Source organism: Mesocricetus auratus, unplaced genomic scaffold (assembly GCF_017639785.1).
Source record: "Mesocricetus auratus isolate SY011 unplaced genomic scaffold, BCM_Maur_2.0 Super-Scaffold_100006, whole genome shotgun sequence".
Classification (NCBI taxonomy): Eukaryota; Metazoa; Chordata; class Mammalia; order Rodentia; family Cricetidae; genus Mesocricetus; species Mesocricetus auratus.
Genome location: NW_024429190.1, coordinates 5,373,841 through 5,394,879, shown reverse-complemented (window position 1 = coordinate 5,394,879; position 21,039 = coordinate 5,373,841). Strand labels below are relative to the sequence as shown.

The 21,039-nt window shown below is 39.9% G+C and overlaps 1 long non-coding RNA gene across 2 annotated transcripts; it reads right to left on the bottom strand.

Moving 5' to 3' along the window:
* Window positions 1–12,847: 12,847 nt before the first annotated feature.
* LOC121140654 lies at window positions 12,848–20,795 on the bottom strand. Of its 2 annotated transcripts, none has more exons than XR_005877578.1 (5): window positions 20,732–20,795; window positions 16,990–17,097; window positions 16,443–16,511; window positions 14,922–15,118; window positions 12,848–14,007 (listed from the first exon to the last, which is right to left on the bottom strand). It is a non-coding gene; the product is annotated as an uncharacterized LOC121140654 (long non-coding RNA). The 2 variants fall into 2 exon arrangements; XR_005877577.1 differs by lacking the exon at window positions 20,732–20,795 and adding an exon at window positions 17,261–17,349.
* Window positions 20,796–21,039: the final 244 nt, after the last annotated feature.

The following is a 21,039-nucleotide window of genomic DNA, read 5'->3' as shown; positions in this document are numbered from 1 at the left end:
AAAGTCCAGGTCCAGATGGCCTCAGTGCAGAATTCTACCACAAATTCAAAGAACAGCTTATACCAATTCTTCTCAAAGTGTTCCACACAATAGAAGCAGAAGGGTCTTTGCCAAACTCTTTCTATGAGGCTTCAATAACCTTGATCCCCAAGCCACACAAAGATACAACCAAGAAAGAGAACTTCAGACCAATATCCCTCATGAACATTGATGCAAAAATACTCAATAAAATACTGGCAAATCGGATCCAAGAACACATCAAAACAATCATTCACCACGATCAAGTAGGTTTCATCCCAGGGATGCAGGGATGGTTCAACATACGAAAATCCATCAACGTAATCCACCATATAAACAAGCTGAAAAACAAAAATCACATGATCATCTCACTAGATGCAGAAAAAGCCTTTGACAAAATCCAACACCCCTTCATGATAAAGGTCTTGGAGAGATCTGGGATAACAGGGACATACTTAAACATAATAAAAGCCATATACAGTAAACCAACAGCCAACATCAAACTAAATGGACAGAAACTCAACGCAATTCCTCTAAAATCAGGAACAAAACAAGGCTGTCCACTCTCTCCATACCTTTTCAACATGGTACTTGAAGTTCTAGCTATAGCCATATGACAACAAAGGGGGATCAAGGGGATACAAATTGGGAAGGAAGAAGTAAAACTTTCCCTGTTTGCAGACGATATGATAGTTTACATCAATGACCCAAAGAACTCTACCAGGGAACTCTTACAGCTGATTAACACCTTCAGCAAAGTGGCAGGTTACAAGATCAACTCAAGAAAGTCAGTAGCCCTACTATATACAGATGATAAAAGGGCTGAAAGAGAAATCAGAGAAACATCACCCTTTACAATTGCCACAAACAACATAAAATACCTTGGGGTAACGCTAACCAAACAAGTGAAAGACCTGTATCGTAAGAACTTTGAATCTTTAAAGAAAGAAATTAAAGAAGCCCTCAGAAAATGGAAAGATCTCCCATGCTCTTGGATAGGTAGGATCAATGTAGTAAAAATGGCAATCCTGCCAAAAGCAATCTACAGATTCAATGCTATCCCCATTAAAATCCCAGCACAATTCTTCACAGACCTTGAAAGAACAATAATCAATTTTGTATGGAAAAACAAAAGACCCAGGATAGCCAAAACAACCCTGTTCAACAAGGCAACGTCCGGAGGCATCACTATCCCTGACCTCAAGCTCTATTATAGAGCTATAGTCCTGAAAACAGCTTGGTATTGGCACAAAAATAGACAGGCAGACCAATGGAATCGAATTGAAAATCCGGGTATTAACCCACACACGTACGAAAATCTGATCTTTGACAAAGAAGCTAAAAATATACAATGGAATAAAGAAAGCATCTTCAACAAATGGTGCTGGCATAATTGGAGACTGGCATGTAGAAAAATGCGGATCGATCCATGTTTATCGCCATGCACAAAACTTAAGTCCAAATGGATCAAAGACCTCAACATAAATCCAGCCACACTGAACCTCTTAGAAGAGAAAGTGGGTGGTACCCTTGAACGAATTGGTACAGGAGACAGCTTCCTGAACATAACACCAGTAGCACAGACAGTGAGATCAACAATTAATAAATGGGACCTACTGAAATTGAGAAGCTTCTGTAAGGCAAAGGACACAGTCAGCAAGACAAAAAGGCAGCCCACAGAATGGGAAAAAATATTCACTAATCCCACATCTGACAGAGGGTTGATCTCCAAAATTTACAAAGAACTCAAGAAGCAAGTCTCCAAAACAGCAAAGGACCCAATTAAGAAGTGGGCTGCAGAACTAAATAGAGAGTTTTCAATAGAGGAGTCTAAAATGGCTGAGAGGCACTTGAGAAAGTGCTCAACATCCTTAGCCATCCGGGAAATGCAAATCAAAGCAACTCTGAGATACCATCTCACTCCTGTCAGAATGGCTAAAATCAAAAACACCAATGACAATTTATGCTGGAGAGGATGTGGTGAAAGGGGGACACTCCTCCATTGCTGGTGGGAGTGCCAACTGGTTCAGCCACTTTGGAAATCAGTATGGAGATTCCTCAGAAAAATGGGAATAAACCTACCACAAGACCCAGCAACTGCACTCTTAGGCATATATCCAAAAGATGCCCATTCATATAACAAATATGTCTGTTCCACTATGTTCATAGCAGCTTTATTTGTAATAGCCAGAACTTGGAAGCAACCTAGATGTCCCTCACCCGAAAAATGGATAGAGAAAATGTGGTACATCTACACAATGGAGTACTATTCAGCAGAAAAAAATAATGGAATCATGAGATTCGCAGGCAAATGGATGACACTAGAAGAAACCATCCTGAGTGAGGTAACCCAGTCACAAAAAGAGAAACATGGCATGTACTCTCTCATATATGGATTTTAGACATAGATCTGGGGAGCGCCAGCCTACAATCCTATTGCCAGAGAGTCTGGGAAACAGAAACTTCATTTACTGGCTGGTTAAGTACTGAGCTGAACTCAAGAAAGCCAGTATCAGAGAGGGAGGACTGATGATCAAAGGGATTAAGACTGGGCTGGTTGAACCCCCAGAAACAGCTGATCAGTCAAAGGTTAACTCTTGAATCCCAGGCATCAGCCTGGGAATCCAGCATGGGACTGATCAAGACCCCCTGAATCTGGGTGTCAGTGAGGAGGCCTAGGTAATCTATTGAGCCTTGGACAGCAGATCAGTACCCATCCCAAGTATACACACGGTCTCTGGACTCCCATAGAACAATGTGAGGTGCACTCTCACCCTGAACTCTTGGGGAAGGGTCTAGGCCCTGCCCTATATGAAATGACAGACTATGGACACCCCCATGGAGGGCCTCACCCTCCCTGGGGGAATGAGGGATAACGGGGGGATGGGGGAGGGCACGGGAGGAGGGGAGGGAAAGGGAGAGGGACCTCATACTGACTTGTGAAGCAACCTTGTTTCTTATCTAAATTTAAAATGGAAAATCAAAAAATATTAATAATAAAAAAAAGTTGCATTGTTAAATATCAACCAGTAAGACTTCACCTAGCAGAAACAGCCACCACATGACTCAATAGTTCTATTTTTTCTCATGAAAAACTGAGTTCTGGGCTTCTCCTTGGCTGAATTCCCAGGTGCTGGATACTTTAGTTTTATTACAAACCTTGCCCATTTTAATCTGATTCTTTCTCCGTGATACATGAGCCTCTCCTTGCAGGGAAAGTTCATCTGAGTGCAGTTCTCTCATTTGAAATTAATCAGCTACCTTCCACATTATCCAGATTGAAGTGTTGATTGTCTACTATTTATCTTCTTAATAACAAAAAAAATTAATCTGCAGAGGAAAGATCAAAGGAGACACTCTGTTCTCCACCGTGAGAGATGATGTTCTCACTGAGAGGCGTGTTTGCCTCCTTTTATTTATTTCTGGGTGGCATTATTTTGTTTAAATGTGATTGCTTTCTGGGCTTCAAAGGTTTTAACAGAGTCCCTGAATACCCATCAGATTCATTCCAGGTTCCACTGATACTGGAGCAGGCTCGGGCCTGAAGTGTTGAGGACCTTCTAGTATTCCATACTTTTAAACCAACCCAGTAACCTCAGAGTCCAGATGTGACATCCACACCCGAAGCAAAGAGCTACAAACAGATTCTCAGGTCTATCCAGCATTCCTTTCTTCCGGGGCCATGCAATTCCTTCCCAAGATCCCTTGGTTTGTTTCTTACTTAGCTGATGCCTCCTTCCCACCCTACAGTGTGATGTGGGAAGACACCTTCACTCACAAATGCCAGAAAGATCCAGGGTTTCAGGACCCTTTCCACCCTGTGCTTCACAGGAGAAGTGCAATTTAAGGCTATGTAGTATTGGGACACAATGCAGAGAGTTTTTTGTCTACCTATAAAGCTGTGCTCAAAGGAATAAACAAAGATGAGACTCTGTTGGAATTCCACCAGTACCCTGAAATTCAGCCCCAGCTTATGTATAATTTCCTCGGTGAACTGTATTGGCTTCAACAAATGCATGCCAAATACCAACCACAGACCAGGTTTTGGGAATGCAGTAACAAGCCATAATCTCCCACTGCAGCAAAACAGCAGCCATTTTCGTCAGAACAGCTGTGACTTCCTGGAAGAGATTGGCGTGACTGTGCCTGTTGACTGTTGACACTCCCTCAGAGGAGGGGTTAGGGACCCTCTTGAGATTCTAGTAACTCCTGCAACCCATTTGTGTGCAATTCTGACTTAAATGCACATGGCCTCAGGGCTTGAGTTTCTCTGAGGGATGCTAGAACACACAGTGCATTGGGCTGGGGAGGTTAACTGATGAGGCTTCTGTCTACCCACTGTGGTGAAGTCGTCATCCATCGTGGGTGAAGTCTTTACAGTGTGACTACTTTGGCACCACCCACACTCCTTCTAGCAGGACCTCACCCCTTCCTAGGTAAGGAAGTCCAGTAAATTCACTGGTTCCCAGGTTGAAGTTTGGCAGGACTATTCTTAGCTTTGTCTTTTTGATATCCTAAAGAGGGACAAATGTTGATTAAGTCTCCAAATGGCAGGAGAGGGGCTTCATGTGACTTAAAGGACATGGTAGTTCCTGGGCCTGATGGTAACATAAGTTTCAGAGAGGGTTTGTTTTGTACCAGGAACTATTTATTTTTTCTCTGAACTCCCAAGAAATAACTTACAGAAGGCACTTTTGTCCCTGTTTTACAGGGAAAAAAAAGTCGGCAGCCTTACCGACTTTTCCCAAAGCACATGGTCAGTGAGCTGCAGACCTAGGTCTGCATGCAGGCAGAAATTGTTCCCAGACTCTGACCCCAGAGCCCTTGCTTGTATCACATGGCTTACCCTCCTCAACACAGGGCATCTTTGTTGAAAAACATGTCCTTGCAGAATGTTTGGGGGCAGAGATTATCTACTAATCTTGTATTAGGAGGAAAGGATGTTGGAGCCAAGGTAGCTTCTGAAGAGTCTGTACTGGCTGCCTCCTTCCCTACCTCATGCTTCCTCCCGATGTTTCAAACCAGTTCAGCCATGGAACCAGGCTTCAGCCTATCCTGCCCTGCATTCTTCAGTCTTCTCTCACCAGAATGCATAAGTTGGAATAGTGCAGCCTGTATTTTAATTTCATTTCCTCTCAGTTCTTTCTTGCCTCTCTTATCACCTTAACACTGTATCTGTAGTCTTGGCCTTCTGTCTTAATGCTAGGCCACTACTGCACAGAGGAAAGACACTTGCTTAGTGTCCAACGTTTCTACCTGCAGTGGTGACTTTTCCTCATATCTGTCACAGAGCAACAATAGAGCCTTCTGGAGACTCCAAGATCAGAGTTTAGCCCTGGTTTTGACACCTATACGTGTAATGGAGTGGCCGTCTTCCATAGAGCAATGCAGTAGAGCTGGTAGGTTCATGAGCACAGTAGATTTGAAATTCTTTTGGCCCTAGCCTCCTGCCTTGAAAGTGATGACTCAAGGTGTGTGGTCTCTGGAACAGTACCATCTCTTAGCAAGTACCGGAAGCTGCAGCTCTGATTTGGAGGCAGTTCTAACTGCAGTGCTGCAAACACAGGGGTTTTGACTTGATGGCTCTGGCCAAGCACACACTTCTGCTTTCAGAATGCACTTAGTGGTATATCTGAGATCTGAGGCTGCACACATCCAAATCTAAATCTTCAGGGGTTCTTTTCTTCTCTGAGTTCTTGGCAAGTCTGTGCATTTGCCTTGGCTTCCATTCATAAATTAAAAATAATGACACTTCCCAGAGCTCTATTGAGAAATGATGAGTTTTAACATCCCTGGAATATACCAGCCCTCCTTGATACACTTATAAAGAAAGACCATGGTTTTCCATTCATTGAAATATCTATTATGGAAAGGCTTCACAGCTGTTTCATTTAAATAACCTGTGGGCTGATGAACTTACTACTCATTTTTTCCCAATGAGGCAGATATTTCACACCACAACGATGGGAGCTTTGCTTATAACAACATTGAATTTGAATGCACAGATATTCTTTATGCAGACCACACTTAAGAAAGACTCAGTAGATAATAATTTATCCCCCTATTCAGGTGGAGCCACCAAATCCTGCTGAGCTTAATACAGCCCTTCAGGACCTGGCTTTAAATGAGCCATCTCTGGCCAGCAGACATGGCGAGAGGCAATGAGTATTTACGTCTGTAATTACCTGATTTGCATAGCTAATTGCCCTCTGCTGTCTGTGTAGCCTGATCTGTGCCAGTAGTCTAGATGTGGGGCTGAGAGCCAACAACTGCCTAGTACAGACACTCTTTCTGCAACTCATTTGCTGAATGGCTTAGACAAATCACTCGGCACTGCCACATCCCAATTTTCCACTCTGTCAGCACCGCGGTGGTGTGCGCTTGTTTACCAATTACTTGACTTCGTTAATAAATTTAAATTGCTTTGTAGATAGGTGATATTGAGTTAGAGTAAGTATTAATTATTGTGATTTGTGAACACTTCCCCAATAGTGAGTCTTGTATGCAAATTAGGCAATAACTAGCCTAATTTGGTAAGAAGAGAAATAAATGCTAACTAGAAGTTGTGTCAGCAAGTGCAAATGTTTACATGGAAGCTGAAAGGAAGAATTAGGAGATACATTGGTGGGGGGGAATTGTCTTTGGACTGCCAAATTAATCTGATGCTTGCACAGTCTAAAACAGATTAAGAGTAGGGAAGCTGGCAAGCAACTCTAGGCAGCCTTACCCAACAGGAGAAAGCAGAAATCCCACTCATTGCATCTAAGAAAAGTCAAGTGCAGACCAATAGATACATATATCTTCCATAAAATACTTGTATTCAATATCCTTGAATTATAAGTGCATTAAAAGTCAAGTACTCAGTTGATGAGTAGCATAAGGTAGACAAGTAATGATGCAAAAAAGTCACATACACACGCACGCACACACACTAGACACCAAGAGAAGCAAGCGTGTTTAAGAGAAGACAGACTTCAGAGAGGAGTTGACAGCTGAACTGAGTTCTGGGTAATTAAGTAGCAATTTATCCAAGAAAAAAAACAAATGAAAACACCATTCAACACCACTCAGCCTCTAGAGCCAAAGGACACACACAACTTTCTGGACACAGTTTTGAGTGTGGACAGCACTGGCAAACCCAACAGAGTTTGACCATAGTAACAAGTAACCAAGAGAAGAATTGGCTCAGGGGGAGCTCTGAAACCATAAATCAGTACATTATCTCCTAGAAAAAGTCTCATTGTACCAAAGAGCAAAGCTGCCTATAGAACCATGGAATGCCTCGTTACTGAAGGTTGTAGACCCCTAGGAGGAATTAAAAAATAGAGCAAAGTAAAAAGACTACGGAAATGTTAGGCTTGTCCTATAAAGTCCACTAATCCTAAGGGTGTCAGACACATAGACAGTTGCCATTGCAGAAGGATGTGCATGTTTGCATGTACCCATAAGGCCCCAAATCATTTTACTTATACGCACACTCTGCTCTTCCACTGCCTGGTACTTGGAGGACTGTTAAAACTGGAGCCGTCTTTCTGCTGTTGTCCTCCAATGCTTCCTCTCACGGAAGCCAGAGGAGATTGGGTTTCCCCTTCCCTTTCAGGTTGACAGGAAGTAGGAAGGTGGTCTGGGCCATCATTACACAGAGGTGTTTCCCTGAACACAGAAAGGCCCATAGCACCTGAGATTCCCAGGAGGGAGGCAGCAAGAGTAGCTGAGGAGACTTCTGCCAGGCTGACGGCACTACCAGACCCCTCCTCCACTGCTTGCCTTCCTTCAGTTCCAGCCCTAGCCATCCCCCTGGACCACAGCCCTTCGCAGGCACTCTGAGAACTACCAATAGCTAGTGGAAAGTGTATGATCTGTTTCAGCTTACAGGCAAGAACACTGCTCAGTGCTCATGTCCACCCCTACCCTCCTCAACCTGCCCCTATATATCTGTAAGAACAAAAGGAGCTCTACTGTGGCATTCAGTTGTGTCTTCTGGATTCCAGCTTCACCCTACAAGGCCAGCTAAGCCCTAAATACCTGCCCAGTACCAGGTTCATGGTATAGTGTGAAAGATATTAAAGTTTCAGCAATGTAGAGAGAGCCTGAAAGTTGTACAGTGATTAATGTAACTTCTTCTATATTCATGTCCCGTGCTCCACATAATAAAGGATAGAAACACACACTTTTTTGTATCCATGTGATTGGCCTTGAAATTTTACAAATGTTTCCATAAAATACCCCTTCTCATCTTATCATTCTTCTAAGAAGCTTATTATACGTATTTACCCAAAAAGATATTGAGGCATCCTAAAAGTTGGGTTGTTTACAAGAACACCCCATGTTTGCCAACCCCTTTTTTCAACAGTATGACTATTAATTTTGATTTTCAATTGATTAGACTAAGAAATGCATGGAGCATTAGGGAGACACACCTTTCAGTGTGTGGACCTTTCCAGAAAGGATTGAGGAAAGAAGACCTGTCCTGAAGTTGGGAAGCATCACCAATGGTTTGAGGCTGGTGCTGAAATAAGAAGGGGAAATGGGGAGAGCTAGCTGAGTACTGCTAGCATCACCTTTTCTCTGCTTCCTTTTCAACTGGTCAAACTCTGCCTGAACTTCCTATAGCATGGACCCTGCCCCCTCAAACTATGAGCTGAAATAAACCCTTACCCCTATAGACTCTTTTGGTCAGTTAGTGAAAGAAAAGCAACTTAATAAACCAAACTACAATTATCCCCAAGTCAGGTCAATTTGGAAAGTATGATAAAAGCCATCAGTAGCTTACAGAAACGCAGGGCACAGCGGTCACAGAATTAAGAAACATACAGGAATGCACTCTGGGTTAGAATTTTCTTTGGGTTAACCAACCAGCTCCTAAATAAAAGCAAGGAGACTTATTATTAAATACGAATGCTCAGCCTTAGCTTAGGCTTGTCCCAATATATCTTTTAACTTAACTTAACCTGTTTATATTCATCTACATTTTGTCTTGGGGCTTTTTACCATTCATACTGTATGTCCTATTTTTCTGTATTTGACTGGCTGAGCCCTCATCTGGTATCTCTTTTTCTTTCTTCCCCTTCCAAGCCTAAATTCCTCCTCTTATTTACTCTCTCTGCCCAATGAACTCATTCCCCCAAACACATTTTAACTTTAAAGTAAGAATTATGTCCTATTGTAGACATCACACACCCTTACCCAGAAGGTGGGACAGTTACTTGCTGCAAAAACATGAAAATGTTGTAGAACTTGTTATTTCTTTTTCATCTACATGGAGAAGCAATCTTTTTATACCAGTAGACTTCAAATAAAAGCTGTCCAGTTTTTATTGTTTCAGTGCGGTAGATGATGGGGTTCCTAATCCAGAATCCCTACCTGAGCCACAAAATTTCACTGAATTTCATCTTCTTTAATTCTTTGAAAGATGCTTAACCTTACTCTTCTTCTTTAGAAAAGAAGCAGAATTAATTCACCCATAATAACAAGTTAAACATACAAATAAAAAGACCTTTCTACGCTGGAGCAGATGTTAAATTAGCCACAGGAGGACTCTCTCACTATTTCCCGGATGAAATGCAATAGAGTTATAGGGAATGCATCATTAAAAAAGAAAAGCTTCTTAAACTCCCATTCTCCAACATAAATTAATAGCTTCCAGGTTTATTTGCTCCCAGAAGAAAACAAGCCAAATTTGTTTACTCCTGCATATGAATAATCATGTCCATCGTGTCCCGGTAGAAGAAAGCATACAAAATGATTAATGTTCCTGTTAGATGAAATAAAAATAAGCACAGTCAGAAATAGGGAGGCAGAGAAGCTCGACTGTACCACACACTCGAGAAGTCAAGCTCCCTCTGGGAACTCTGAGCTTCAGATAGACCGTAATGCATAAACAAGATTCAATATATTAAAATAAAAATGTGAACCTCAGAACCTACTATGCCAGCCTTTACTCACTTAGAATGTTAAAGATCTCATCAATCTCAGAACAATATCGAATGATACATTGGGGTGTTAGTCACACAGGAAAATGGGATCTGGGAGTAGGCAATTTCACAAGTGCCCTTTGTACCAACCTTGTATAAACAGGACTTATTCCATTAACAAGTCATACAGCGATGATTAAACTAGAGCCACAAAAGATTAAAATACAATCATATATATATATATATAGTGAATGTATATATATATGAATTATCATTGCTCACATTTTCTGAAAAATAATATTAAGGTTGGATCAGACACATGCCCCCAGCTTAAATAGGTGAGTGTTTGTTTACTGTGTGGTACTGTGTGATTCTCGAAGCCATTCCCTGAAGCCCTGCAGCTACCATCTTCTCTGAGAAGAGCAGATAACTAAAGAGAGGAGCAAATTGTCATGCACTCCCTCAGGTAAATGGTATGAAGCAATAAAGTATTCTAAGGCACTACCATCCTCAGATTTGCAGAACTCAGGTGAGAGAAGAAAATATCCTAGGAGGCTCCGGATACTAGAAATTATAACTGCTAGTAGTTCTAACTGCACAACAAACATACCCAAAGCATCAATGGCCCTGAAACCTAGATGTTTGTCTTTTGTTCACCAGCTAGTGGATTAGTCTCAGCAAACCTCCTGCATCTGTCTCTCTTTCTTCAAGAGGACTCATATGGCAAAGTACTTTGGTTTCTGGCAGTGGTAGAGGTATGACAGAGTTTACTTGTGCATATTCAATGGCTGCCTCTGCCCACACCATTTATAGAAGAAATCATCTGTCAATCTAGTAGCCAATGCACAAGGCAGAACTGAGTGTTGGGCTTGAAGAAAGACATTAGGGGTCTGTGGTAGAAATATCTCAGAAAACAAAACAAAACAAAACAAAACAAAAAACCCTATGGAGTCAAAGACCTCAGAACAGTCCTGCAACCTGCCTAAAGGGATTTGGATTCATTACCTAGTTTCTGGGGAATCACTGCTGGACTTTATCCAGGGAAATGAAACATTTGAATTTCTTGTAAGGATGGGAAGAGAAAATTTTTGAAGAATAAATGAGGTTTTGGTATGCTTTGTTAGGAAATAACTTTTTTGCCTTCATAAATAATCTGTCATGTGGGGGGTTTCCTCCCTCCCTCAGAGGAAGGATGGAATTATACCTGAGACAAACAGATAACTATGGGGATTGCAAATAAAGGGGTCTGTACTTTTCTTGAAGTTTTTGTACACATATGTTCAAAACAAAAGAAACCAAGAGTAACTAGGATAAAAATTTGAAATTTGTTCAAATTTGAATAGTATTTGAACACTAAAAAAAAGCATTTAGGGCCCATGCCATGGTGGTGTACACCTTTAATTCTAGCACTTGGGAGGCAGAGGCAGGAGAATCTTTGTGCCTTCAAAACCATGATGGTCTACAGAGCAATTCCAGGACAGGCTCAAAAGTTACACAGAGAACAAAAATAAAACAAAACAAAAACATTTATTGATAAACAATGTGTTAAATGGCTAATCCTTATTCACTGTGTGTTTCTACTTGTTAAAAGTATGAAATACTACTATCATTTAAAACTTATCTGAGTATTTTCAAAGCTCAGAGCCAATCTGCATTTCTTTTGGAGACTGCACCATTTACAAAACTGTTTGAAGTTGCCTATTAAAAACTGAATTATTGTCTTGTATGCTTAGAATTTGAAATTACTGTTAGCTTTTCTGAGTCTTAATTCCCTTTTCTTAAAAAAAGTTACAAATACCTAAGTTGTAGGAGGGTTTTTTTAATGTATAGGAAGCAGTACATGTCCTTAATGCCTCCATGATCATTACTATTGTATACTACCAGGTCCTGGGTAAAATTAGCACATAGTTACAACAAAACAAAACCCTCCCTCTCCATTTAGAAAGGAGACATTCTGTAATCAGAGCCAAGGTAAAAATGTCTTGTTTCTTAAGCATCGGTAACTCATCCTTCCTGATCATTTTAAGCACTATTCTAAACTGTAAAGAGTGAAAGTTATTACTGCCCAAAGACCTGCAGTAGGAAGGGGGGAGTCTCAATGGAGTGCTGGCTGGAAGTATGTCCAGTCCAGCCAAAAGAATGTCTTTAATTGCTTGCCCTCTTCACAGATCCTGTGGCAGGTTAAGAACCCACTAAGCACGCTGATGAGTGGTCCATGGCCTCTGCTACAAAGGCTAGAAGGCAGAATAATGTGGAGGGGAGAGGCCCTCATGTTGACCTTTCTGCTTCACTCCTTCCTTTTAAGACAATAAATTATGCGCCTTAATGCAGAACATTATCCACTAAGGTGAACTTGGCATCAAATTCACAACATATTAAAGGAGAATCCATAATAATGAGCATACCTACACTTGACAGTTTTCTTCATATATATTCTTATCTTGTTTATGCTGTAATGTTTGCTATTCTTTCTAATGTAAAATGCATATAACAACTGTCTAGTAATAACAAAAGGAAAGAATCACTGTTTGAATTTGATTACTTAAGTACAGGGTGTTTGCATTACTCTCAACCCTTCCATTAAGTGTCAAGACAAACCATGTACTTGAATTTATTATATCCTATGCAAAAGTAACAAATAAACAAGCAAATAACAAAACAAAAAACAGGATTTTGAAACAACACTGGGGGCTGAAGAAATGGCTTGGTAGTTAAGAACATTTGTTATTCTTGCAGAGGCCCTGGTTTTGATTCCTCACAAACATGTGGTGGCTCACAATTGTCGGTAACTCCAGTTCCTGGGAATTCGGTGCCCTTTTCTGGGCTCTGCACACGCTACTTACAAACTTATGGTAAATTCTCATACACATTAAAAACAAATCTTAAAAAATACTTTATTTGAAACAACATAGGAGAATAAGATTGAGTATTTTTTCATGTGTGTTCTACATACTTATCAAAGACATGAGCCACACACTCATCATTTTAAAGGATGCAAAGGCAATGTGATGTGCTTATTTGTGGGATGCCAGCACACCAATCAGTCCTCAGAGGCCACAACAACACCAATAAGGCCTTTCTTGGCATCAAGCTGGGAGCCAGGGAAGCACCTCAACAGAGTGTGTACAGGAAGGATGTGAGCATGGAAAGACAAAGACCTAAGGCTAATTCAGAATCTGTCTGTCATGCTAGGCTCTCCTACCTGGGGCTTAGTGAGGAAAGGGAATTCCACATGTAAATAAAGCCCAAACATTCTGGGACTGGAAAGACTGCTCCCTTTAAAAAAGATTGCTTAGCATTCATGAAGACTTAAATTTGATCACTAGCACTATTAAACCAAAACTTCCAGTAGTGTTTTTATTAGTCATTGACCTATTGGTTATTGTTGAAGCTGATTGACACTTATTCAAAATTTATAGTAGAATTCCCAGACAAATGAAAGTTGAAAATCTGTCTCCAGGGATGGTGATTCTTTGTCATTGGTCATAGTCATGGCATGAAGGTGGGGAGGGGCATCAGGTCCAAGGCTGCTGTCCGGGCCACTCACTCACGAAAACCCCGTTATTAGAGTCTGGAATTGACTGCCACAGTGAGAAAGGAGGCCTCAAGCAGGGTAGAAGACCTAGCTGGTTAGGATAGCGCAAACAGATCAAGTGTGTATGCTTCATAAATTGGTGAAAATCCATCTCTACTATAAAGAAATAGAAAGCATAATCCTAGATTTGGTATCTATTTGCCAGACACATTTACAAATAATTCACATGTAGAGTTTCCTTTGCTTTGTCAGGGAAGTTATGAGGTAGCACAGCAAAAGAACCTAAGACCACATACTGAAAGAACATCAGAGAGGGAAGTTAAGCAGAACACACAAGTGCTCTTACTCAATTTCACAGAAACACTTGCTTGTTTTGAGTCGTTACATAATTCTACCTTACAGTAACTGTCCTGGAGAGGTAATTCTATGTGATCACCATGCAAACTTGGTGTCTCTTGGCCTTTCCCATTCATCTCATTGAGTCAGGAATGTGCAAAGACGACAACGTCGGTAGAATCTTCTTGTTCAGTTGGAGGAGAACTGGAAAAACAAACTCTTTAAGGGGAGTGTTAAAACCAAATCAAAGTACAGACACAAACATAACTAGCATTTTGTTGCTGGTATTGTTCACAGCGTTTCTTACTCAAATAATGGTAACACGGTGGAGACTAGCAGGAGAAATGTGAAAAATAAAAACTTTACTTAAAGCAGGGGTGAGGGTAAAGGAAGTTTATCAAGCTTCAGAGTGTACCCACAATCATCAAAGACTCTCCCCTCAGATCTCAAACTAGGGCTGATCTAAAGATGGAATCTAAGTTCCTTGAAAATTACAGTATCACTGAATCAGTCAGAAAGGCATTAGAGAGTACCTACGTAACCCTTATGATGTCCTAAATCTCAAGAGAAGCTGTTAGTAACTGGGTTTGGGGGACCATAAAAGAAAATGTTTATAGATGACTAGTTAGTATGCAATTGGAAACATTAAGTTTTGTGAAACGTTAGCAATCATTAACATGACAAACTAGGCATTTTTAAAATGTGGGCTTTCCCTCCTTGTGAGCTTATAAGCCTCATATTTTCAAGATGGACCAGGAAAAGGGAGGCAGAATCTCCTGCTTCTGGATGTGTTGTCTCTGGAGACAACAGCAAGTTTGTGCTTCTTTTGACTCAATTGAAAAAGACTGATTTTTTATGAAATATTCCTATTATAAGAACAGATCTTCTTTCATAACACCTTGGACTACTGACTGTAAAAGGAAGAAATTGTCCATTTTCCTCATGAGTCATAGCAGTACTAATCCATAAGAAATGAAGCTATATTTTTCATACTACAATGTCTCAAGTTAAGCAATATTTTTGTCTTGTTTGTGGACTCAATATGCCAAAACACTGGCCCCTTTGCCAATCCTCCCAGCTTCTGACTTCGTCATCCAATATCCTGATTATAATCTTACCTCATCACCTCAGGCATCATTCTACATGACACATTGTCAGTCACTCAGCATTGTTGCCTGTCTCCTTGGTAGTGTGCAGGTTGTCCCTCTATATACCCATCATGCACTTGTCTCCTTCAGTTCACTCTTTAGACTCAGCATTCTGTGGCAGTTTTCCTTCTAATCAGGGTTGGTGAGTAAAGGTGCACTCTGGGAATCTGGAGGGCAGGAAGAAGCAAGAGAGAAATCATGGTGAGTGCCATAGACAGAAATATCAAGTTGACAGAGGCTGAAGCCCTGGTTCTCAGAAACACAGGAATTATAGTTATGCGGCCCTATCTGCTGGGCACCAAGAGAGCCTTCTTCTGCTATACCTTCAGTTTGAAGGCTAAGGATGATGACTTCTGACATTGTTCATCTCTGCTGTGCTATGAGGTCTCCTCTATTCTTCTTTGCTCTTCTGTTTCTGAATAGCCAACTACATAGCACCTCCAAGGTGTTGATGTACCAACTCTCTTTCAAATACTTAAAGTAGTTTCGGCTTTTCTGGTTGAACTCTGACTAGTAGGGTCTATTCCATGATCCTGGGTACTGCACAGTGTTACAGTGGGCACTCTAAAAAACCCATGTTTGGTTACCATGCTCACCAAGAGACTCACATTTTCACTGAAAACTAAAGCAGCTAGTAGTGTCAATTCACTTTCACAGGAACATTAAGCTCTCAGAGTTTCTCCTGTGGCAGATGATATCCACATGAGGTTCTCATTCTTGACAAGAAGTCTGGCCAGGAATCTATCCCTGAGATAGGATGCTCATTCTGCCATGCTGTCTTTGGAGATGGCAAAAAATGCTTTGTTTCTTCCACCTCAGTTCTAAAAGGTGAAGTCATTTAAATTAAATAGTCTGTTGTAGGGACAATCATTCTTTCATTTGACTGATCAGTGTTCTTTGCCTAATAGAATCCTTAGTGCCTTTGCTTTATTGAGTCATTGCAGTCCTGTAGTGACATCTACTACTGATCCTACTGAGGAACTCTGTAGAATTTCCTTTCTTCCAAGTGTAAGTCATGGGCTGGAGAGATGGCTCAGCCGTTAAAGGCTAGGCTCACAATCAAATGTAAGTCACTTGACTATTTGTGATTATCAACCCAATTTGCCTTTAATAACTGGGATATGTCATTCAGCATGAAATGATCACCATGTAGGCCAAAGGGAGTCCTAAGGAAACAAGTGAGCCAGGTGGCAGTCTCATCTGACTGAGCAGACTCTCCTAATCAGAAGTCGGGACTAAAGAAATAAAGCAAAACTCTTGCAAAGTAAATTGATATTGTGCTCCTGGCTCAGCATGTGAGCAATATGAGACTGCAACACAGCTGAATGGTAACTGTGTTCTAGACACAATCTTCCTGTGCGCGTGGAAGAACTCTACCTGGTTGACTTCTCCAGGGTGATGGAGTACATTTCAAGATCAGTGAAGTGGACAGAAACCTTCTAACTAAATAAGACAAATCTCTGCCCTGGAAAGTGAAGCATCTCTGCTCACCATTTCGGGATGAAAGGGCTCCAATGTAACAGTTTTGTTGACTTGTTTTCAGGAAGCTGCTGATCTGTCCTGGGAAACAGACCAAGTCAAGAGTTCAGTGATGGTGCAGCAACAGTAGTCATCAAACCAATTTCATTGCCATAATGTTCATATATTGAATTCGTAGAAACCTGACTCCTGCAACCAAGGTCTGTGCATATTAGTGCTGTGTTTTGGGCTGCGATAATAACACTATAGTCTGAGTGCTCTAACACAAATTTATTTCTAACTATTTGGGGGGTAAACTCCAAAGTCAAGATTCCTGTGTGGTTGGAGAGTTTCCTGGTGAAAATGCCCTTCCTAGAATGACATCAGGTGGCATTCTTTGGTGAATAAAGTCAGAAAAGGTGCTATTATGCCCTTCCCTCTCTATAAGGGCATCAGTCATTCTTATGGAAGCTCCACACTCCTTAGGACATCAACATCTAACCACTACCCAAGGTTCCCCACGTTGGAATAGTTAGACACTTGATTTTTCCATGTACAAGTATGGGAAAGAGACACATACTTGGTTCATGGCAGTGAGCCAGTAAGGAATGCTGGTTGGCTGGAGGATGCTGTTGACAGTCACAAAGGAGTCTCTTCATGGATGATACATTTCTAAGAGCTCTTTCTGCTGCAAAAACATACTTGAGCCTTAGAACAGGACACAAAATCTTCACATTCTCTCTACATCAATACATTTAACCTCCTATATTTCACTAACATTTCTTCTCACCAGGCATAATAAAACCTTGGGTAATTTGCCAAACTTGATTTTCAATGACTTAGATACATACCTGGCAATTTTTTCAACTTAAAAAGAGTAGTGTGGTGTTAGTCCCAGGAATTTGATATTCTGGAATGTTGCTCCAAATGGCTCAATTTCAGAACCATGGTGACATCATCTTATTGAGGCACAATTGCCTTCAACTGAAAAGGTAGGGTCATTGTTTTATGTTTTCTCAGCAACCAGACAAAAGGAATGCCCTTAAGGTAATAGATTTTGGTTTTAGGGAGAAATTGTAATGAAGAGAAAATCTTAGTCCTTTTCTTATCCAAGTAGTTTATGCCATGTAGATTTGCCCGATCACATGAATGCAATTTCTATATTAAAATGGATTTGTGCACTATCGTCAGCCTATGTTTTATTTATTGGTTGTACCCAGTTTATGATGCAAATCAGAAACCCATGATAAACAAGAACTTACGTTCAAAGGGAGAAACTGGTGGATGAGAAGGGTATGCCTTAATTCAAAGGAGCTGCTGTACAATCCATTTTGCACAGCCCACACTTAAAGAGGCACCAAGGGTCACCAGCCTTCTACACAGAAGACCACCTATATAACTTACTAAGAATTTGTCAGTTATTATAGATGTAATATCCACATAATTTGTTTGTTTGTTGCATAATTTACACCAATATGGATTTGTGAATATTTACTGTATCCTTAAGGTTACAATCTAGTTGTATCTTCTTCCTTAGTTATGCAAATCTTCAGGGTTAGTCACTGCCGGATTTTCAGTTATTACTGGTACCTCTTAACATATCCCATTACAGAAACTTTTGTTCTTTCTAATATATATATATAATATATTCTCAAAATGAGTCTCTTATTCCTAGCTCTAATATGTTGCTACATGGTGCATTCTAGTCCCATCCCTCCTGATTCTCACAGCTACAAAAATCAGGACCTGGATTCCACCAACTATTGTTTAGCTGTGCAGTTTGGATATATACATATGATGGTATAAGTCAGTTAAACTGCAATAGTTACATTAGTTCACTTTGCCCTGGCTTTTACAGACTCCACATTACTTTGAAATAACTTTAGTCAGCACCTTATTCTCCACATCTCCCACTGAGGTATGTATGCACTTGTAATACAGCTATGTGGTTTGGGAACATTCTTCACTCCATCCTAGAAGACTCTGATCTCCTAAATTACTTGTTAATGTTTTTCACACACTACATTCACTTATTTGTCTACACAGGATTAAACAAACGCACCAGTCAAATATTCGCTATTACAGTACTTCACAGAATAGTTTTAAAACAGTGAAAATCAACCAGTCTGTGCCTCTCCTACCTAATACTCCTGTCCTATCCCTTTCCAAAACCTCTGGCAAAAAAATTGATTTATTTTACTGTCTCAGTATGTTTGCACTCCATGATATCACACAACTAAAGTCACATAGCGTGTAGTTTTTCTTGAACTTAGAAATGTTTACTTAGAATTCATCTATATACTTTAATTATTTGATAGTTTATTCTTTCTTGGGCCACATAATATTCTATGAAAGGACTAACATGCTTTTATTTATTCATTATCATTCACCAATAGTATCTTGATTGACAACAGTTACGGGCGATCCACACAATTCTGCTGTAAGCATTCTTATACAAATGTTAGCAAATCAGTTGAATAAGTTACCACTGACTAGCAAATATCAACAAATAAAAATATAAAAAAGATAGAAACCTGAGAGAGATTATTGCTGAACTGTGTAATAAAGCTGTGCTGAGCTGTGTAAGAAACAGGCAAACTACAAAGTAGCTGTTTTATCAGCATTTCCACTCAAAATACCTGAGTGTTCCTTGTCTTCTACATTCTAAACAACATTTGGTTTTGTCTGAGGTTTTGGAGTTTAGCCATCTAGTAAGTGCATAATGGATTTGCAGTTCTCTGGTGACCACGGGTAATTAAAAATCTCATGTTTCTTTGCTATTGCAATATGTCTTTGATGAGGTGACTATCCACATCTTTTAATTTGAATGTTTAATTTTGTTGTTAAATTTTATGGAATTTTTATACTTTGAATACATGTATTTGGAAGCATCTTCTTATAAACTATAGCTAGGATTTTTGTTCTATTAACAAGGTCGTCCATAGAACCAGAGATCAAATTTTAAAGTCCCCCCAGTTAGACAATATTGTAATCATGGGTCATACCTTCAAAAAAAAAGAACCTCATTAAATTTTTTCTCCCATCTGTTCTTCTGGGTATGCTGCATGTTTTACATCTGATATCAACTGACCTAATTTTTTTAAAGATATGCTTGTGTGTAGATTGAAGAATTGAAAGTAACTGTGAGTTGCTAAAGTACCATGTGTTGTAAAAACTATCTCTATGTAGCATCTGACTTTGGCTTTCACCAGTAAAAACTTAAATATGCTTCCTAGATTCTGTTTATGGATTCTCTCTTATCTCAGTTTTCTTACCTATTGCTGTGGTAAAATTCCCCGGCAAAAGAAATACAGGTGAAAAATGGCTTATTTTAGCTCACAGGTCAATGTATGGAAGTCTCTATCAATGAGGGGGAGTGAAAGCAGCAAGTGCTTGAAGTATTCGGCCACATGACTTCAGTAGTCAGAAAAGAGGAGTGAAGACATTTATGCTGGCATTCAGGACACTTTCTCCACTCTTACACAGTCCAGAATCCCTTGCCTGAGAAACTGCAATACCCACAGTAGGCAGGTGTCCCACCTCAGTAACCACAATAAAACAATCCTCCATACACATACTCAGAAACCCGTCTCCAAGGTGATGTCAACTTTTGTCAAGTTGATGATTAGTACTATCATATCTATCTCCTTCCATTGATGTTTTTACATATTTTTTCAATAATACCATTACATTCTAGTCACTGAGTTTTCACAGTCTATCTTTAAGTAAGATAGTGTCAGTCTAACTTTGTTCTTACTTAACATAAGTTGTTAATAGCTATTGCAGACCTTTTGGACATTCTTATAAACCACAGTCAGTTAATAAGTGTCAACAAAATTGATTGATATTTATCTCTAGATGAAGTTACAGGTGACAGGAATGTTAACATTGAATACATCTATTAATTTAGATATTGTCTAATTTTTTTCTTTTGGAATTTTGAAGTTTTCTCTTTAATATTATACATATTTTTTTAGGTCTCAGTTGAATATTTCATTTAGACACTTATTTTTACTTCAAGTTCTACTTTTTCATTGTTTGTATAGATAAAACTAATTTAATTGGTATTTTACCTTTCCTAAAACTTTTTTCTAATCCATCTGAATAAAAAATTCCAAGAATTTGTGTTATTGCAATATAGATGACAATACAATGCAAAATGATGTCACTTGCTTATTCCTCTCTAATTTGGGTAGATTTTACTTCCAATTCTTGTTTTGTGTTACCAAGAAGGGCTTCTTGCATCATGATCTAGAACAAGAAGTGGCACTCAATATACAAGGTAAACTCTAACAGTTCACAAGTTAGGCAATAAAACATACCTTCCAGTTCATCTCTCCAGGCCCTGCACTAGCTCACTGACTGCATCTTTCATGTTGAAATCTGCATTACGTATAAGTGACATTATCAAGCCAAAGTCATCCTGCATAACCATGATTGAATTGCCTTATCTTTGACTTCTAGATACAGAGATTAGAAGATTCCTGGGTTGTGACTGACATCCAGAAAGAGGAAAATGGTTTTGCATACAGGATGCAGTAGAGATAGCCATGGTGATCATGATTAATGGGGTAATTTGGATGAAATGAACTTTGTAATTTTGAAGGGAAAGATAGTTTGGAAGAAAAAA